Raw genomic sequence first — 5,337 nt, 5'->3', positions numbered from 1 at the left:
CCCACCCAGATATACCACAGGCACCCCAAATCACGTGATCAAAATAGAACTCTTCTTGTTCACAAACCCACCTCCCCTACTTTTCCTAGATCTGGTAAAACACCACCACCCATTCCATTCCTCGAGCAAGAAACCTGAAAGTTACGACAGATACTTCCTTCCCTCCCCATCATCATACATTTCCAGTGAGAGCCTAAATCGTGGTGACTTGGCTTTGGAAAATTTTTTTTGTCATGGAAAATTTCAAATATGTGCAAAAGAATAAGGTGACAAAGCCTGGGGCGCCTGGGTGGCTCAGTCGGTTAAGTGTCCGACTCTTGGTTTTGGCTCAGGTCATGTCACGGTTTGTGAATTCAAGCCGCATATCAGGCTCTGCACTGACGGTGGGAAGCCTGCTTGGGATTCTTTCTCTCCCTCCCTCTGCCCCTCCCGCAGGCGTGCTCTCTCTCTCTCTCTCTCTCTAAATAAATAAATAAACTTATAAAAACGGAGTCTTTTGCTGACATATATATATATGGAAATATATATGTATATGAATATATGAAAAAAGGACCACAAAACCCCATGTACCTATCACATAGCCTCAGCAATTATAAACTCCTAACTAATTTTGCTTAATTTATAACACTGGCTCCTCCCCCTTACAGTAAGGTGATATATCATTGCATCCATAAATATTTATATGTGTCTTTAAAGGATAGGAACTTCTAAAACATAATACTATTAGCATACCAAAAAATAACATCAACTCCTTAATATTCTGAAATACTTAAATTCTCAAATTTCTAATTGCTTTTTTTCTTCAGTAGTTTTTTTGTTTGAATGGGAATCCAAATGGGGTCTATGTGGGGTAAATGGTTGGCATACTCTTGTAGTCTCGGAGCCTGTAGATTCCCTCCATCTCTGTTTCCCAGTCTGGATTTTGCTATTATGTCTCTGGTGTCATTTCATAGGTTTCTTTATCCTTTGTATTTCCTATTAAAAATAGGAATAGATCCAGAGGTATGATTGGATTCAGATACAGTGATAAGAAAACCTCAGCATTGTGTGCTTTCATCAAGAGACGCATCGTATTTGGGTGTCTCTGTATGTTGTAGCCATTGAAGCATAATACGTAGATTCATTAATTCATCACGGGTTGCAAAATGATGATATTCTAGTTTTGCCATTCCTTCTTCATATAATACCCGAAATGTTGTAAAGAGAAACTTTTACTCGTCTGCCATTTGGTTACTAGGAATTACAGTTCATACTGGAAAAAGAGGATACAATGCCCAGTTTTCAAAGTAACGAGTTTTGGCCAGTTTTCAAAGTAACGAGTTGGTTTACCAGCATCCTCCAAAAGTGACCAGTGGATTGTTTTTTTAGCATCATTAGGTATCATGATCACTGAATTAAACACATTTTATGTGTTTGAATTCATTGCGTTTATTCAACTTCATGATGCTCAAATTGTTATTTTTATCCAACAGGCCACCTCTTCAAGTGGCTGCTGAGCCCTTCTGATACAATCCTTTGGTAGTTTAGGTAGCATTTGGTAACTTGTTATCTAGTATGATAGGATGTTCCAGCCTTATCTTGTATATCTTCTGCTCCAGACCTGGAGTCAGCTATTTCTAAGAAAAAAACAAAATCCTGCATTCCTTTTGGTGGTGAATGGTATCGCAAGACCAAAATCTAGGCTCTAGAATGCCCATTGCTGCTGTGTTGGTCGTCGTTTCTAGGCCTTTGGGATACAAAGCTAGGACCCGTTTTCTTTTTAAGATAACACATGTTCATACTTTCTATCCAAATTGAAGACTTAAAAGCTTTTTCTTTACTATCTTACGTATTGTTTCCTCAACATTGAGAATCCCAGTTCTCGTTTGTAACCTGAATTATGACATTAGATCATCCCAGTTATTCAGGTGTGAAACCCATATCACACAACAGTATCAGAATAACAAAAGGGAGTTTAAGGTTTTGTTTGTAGTTCTTTGTTTGGGGGATAGTTCACTGTGTTTTAAACTTACTTGGAGCCCCTGGGGGGCTCAATAGGTTAAGTGTCCACCTTCAGCTCAGGTCACGATCTCACAGTTCGTGAGTTCGAGCCCCGTGTCAGGCTCGGAGCCTGGCACCTGCTTCGGATTGTATGTCTCCCTCTGTCTCTGTCCTTCCCCTGCTCGTTCTCTCTCTCTCTCTCTCTCTCTCTCTCTCTCTCTCAAAAATAAATAAACATTAAAAAAAATTAAACTTGCTATAGTTCCTCTCTGTGTGGCTTGCCACTAACTGGATACGCATTTACATTAACCTCCCTGTTTTAGTTTTCCATTTCTTGAGTTTCTTGCACTTGCTTCAGTGGCAGCATATACTAGAATTGGAACGCTACCGAGGGGACTAGCACGGCCCCTGCCCAAGGATGACACGCAAATTCGTAAAGCTTCCATACTTCGGGCAGCTCTCCAGCGTCCTGCCACCCTTTGTGGGTTAACTCGGGGGACATGATGAGAGTCAAAGTACAACGTGTGGCCCTGAATAATGAAAATGTGATATCTCACTGTGAGAATATTCCCGTAAAGCCTTTTGTGACATGTGAGCAAAGCTGAGTTACACCTGGAAATTCTATATGCAAATACGTCCTTTCTACAGATCTCAGAAATGAGAAAATGTCAACTCGCATTTCCTTACAGAATTAAAAAAAGAATTTCAGTTTAATTATGTAAACTATTGACATAGTTCCAAGTCTAATCTACAAAACAAGATCGATTCAAAGTCTGATTTCTATTCCTCTGTCCTCCACTTTACGCCCTCCCTTCCCATTTAGTGGCCTGTTATGTTCGATTTAATCATTCCCATCTTTTTAAAAATTTAAACATAAGTATGGCATAGTTCCCCTTTTTTCTATAAAGACAGCATACAATACATTTCTCCACCCTCCTTATTCACTCAACAGTGTGTGCTGGAGAGACGTGGACATTCCTCAGTTCTTACACAGCAACGCAAAATGAACTATGTTTGGCCTCTACCCATCATACTGTTTCGTGTTATATTTACATGTATTCCGTGTCTTTTATATATAGTCCTTACGTTGCCTATTATTTTTTCTCTTTTTGTTTTTCTTTTAGCTGTTTGATTTGGGTGTTTTCGTCCAGTGGTTAACTTTATATTATTACTGCCTTTATGGAATAACAGTCACTGCTTCCAGCCTCACTGACCCTACCTCTTCGCCTTTTCCCCACCAGCCACCTCTTCTCTCACCTCTCCTCCTTCTGACTCAGCTCAGATTTCATTGCCTGGCTCGAAGCCACACTCTGCTCCCTCCTCTTCTTCACACTCACGGCCCCTCACCGGCACCCGCACCCACACAGCTCAACACTGCAGAGCACCCACCGCCAGGCTAACCCGACTCACACCATGGGTAGGACTGCACTTCAAGTGGGCCCTCGGCGCCGCCAAGCTCTCCTGTTACGTGTCCCTGAAACACTCCCCTTTCTTCGCTCGGATAACCTACTTCCCACCTTCATCTTCTCTCCCGTCTCCAACACCCTCTTCGATGACTTCCCTTCAAACTTCAGTTCTGGACAACACAGTCAGAACGGAGTGACTTTGTCTTCCTCTTCCTCTACTACCTACAGCGTAGTGTGGCCACACCCCACATCCCCTCCTACTCTGGGGGGACCCTCTCTCTTCTCTAAGTCCAAGCCTTCAACCTGTGATCTGGACCCATCCCTCTCCGTTCTGAGACTAAACCCACGTGCAGTTGTCCCCTGTCTCTCTTGCCTTATCCATTTCTTCTCTGCTGGGTCATTCCTACCTGCAAACACCTTGAAAGCATCTTCCTTTGGCTCTCTTGAGCCACCACCCCATTTCTTTTCTCCCCTTTACAGCGAAGCTCCCCAAAGAAGCATATTCTCCATCACCATTTCCAACCCTCCATTCTCTCCTCCACCCACCCAGATAAGGAGGCTTTTGCCCCCACCATCTATTAAACAGGCCACCAATGGTGTGTATCTTGCCAAAGTTTCTGCCTTTCCGTTTTCTTCTTTTTTTGAGAGGGCAAGGGAGAGGAGCAGAGGCAGTGAGAGAGGGAGGGAGAGAGAGAGAGAATCTTAAGCAGGCTTCATGCTCAGTGTAGAGACTGACATGGGACTCGATCCCATGACCCTGGGATCATGACCTGAGCCAAAATCAAGAGTCTGATACTCAACCGACTAAGCCACCCAGGTGCCCTACTCCTGTCTCTTTTCACCCAACCTCTTTTCTTAGGTGTCCAAAACCAGTATTCTGACTTTAAATACCATGCATGTGGCAGTAACTCAAATTCTGATCTCCAGATAGAACCTTACCCCTCAGATCCAGAGTTAGACCACTTAATAGACTTCACCAATTTAACATGGGCAAAAAATTAATTTTCCTAGCAAAGTATCTTCCCCTCAAGCTTTCCCCATCTAAGTAAACACCATCATCCACCAAACCTTTAATTTCTCCCTCTCCCTCACACTCCATTATCAATCCATCAATGTATCCTCTTGGCTCAATTTTTAAAATCTGCTTTGGACCCAACAAGTTGCCACCTACCTGCAATGAATGACACAAATCCTATGGGTTCCCGTAGATTCCTCAACTTCGTCTTTAGTGCTCTCATTTGGGCCCCACCTGCATTAAGTCACACCTCCATTTTCACACTTGGTTGAAAAACCACTCCTAGGGACATGAGATCTGGCTTCCTCAGAGGCAGCCAAGTGGCTAATTCAGTCCAGAACTGTGGAGACGTTAGCTCCCCAGAGATAAACGTTGAAAAATAGGAAATGGTGGATGGAAAGGGAGGGAACTAGGCTAACTGCCTCTTCCTTTTCTCCAAAAGTTCTCCTTTCACTTTTCCAGAAAAGTCTTTGTACCAATTAATCCACTTGCTGAGTGACCTACCATGCCTCTTTGCAGCTTGTTGAGAAGCAGTAGCCAGGACATAATGCACCACATCTCATTGCTTTGCCTCTTCCCTTCCTCGCCTTCGGCGCCCTGGGCTTGCACCTTCCAAATAAAGTACCAGCATGTTAACCCCTTCTTCAGCCTCTTCTCTCTTGAGGGCCGAAGTTAGCACCAGGGTAAGACGCAAGGCACCAATAATTCTGGGACCAGCGCCTCAGCATCCCTGTGAACTTGTTAGCGGGCAGTTCTCGAGCCCTGCCCCAGACTCACGGAGTGAGAATCTCTGGAGAAGGGGCCCAGGACTCTGGCTTTAAAAGCTGTTCAGATGATTCTTGCACCCACCAAAGTTGGAGAAAGATTGAGGAAGGAAAGGAGTTTCCAGAGGAGAAGGCCTGTTGCCGCCCCCACCCCCCCCCCCCCTTCCTGCTT

The 5,337-nt window shown here is 43.8% G+C and overlaps 1 non-coding gene across 1 annotated transcript; it reads left to right on the top strand.

The window, feature by feature from the left end:
* The first annotated feature begins 2,331 nt into the window (after positions 1-2,331).
* On the top strand, positions 2,332-2,433 carry LOC125174215 (U6 spliceosomal RNA). Its single transcript, XR_007155338.1, has one exon. It is a non-coding gene; the product is annotated as a U6 spliceosomal RNA (small nuclear RNA).
* The last annotated feature ends 2,904 nt before the right edge of the window (positions 2,434-5,337 follow it).

This window comes from Prionailurus viverrinus, chromosome C1 (genome assembly GCF_022837055.1).
Source record: "Prionailurus viverrinus isolate Anna chromosome C1, UM_Priviv_1.0, whole genome shotgun sequence".
NCBI classification, from domain to species: Eukaryota; Metazoa; Chordata; class Mammalia; order Carnivora; family Felidae; genus Prionailurus; species Prionailurus viverrinus.
The sequence above is the reverse complement of the archived record's forward strand: the minus strand, read 5'-3'. Positions and strand labels throughout refer to the sequence as shown.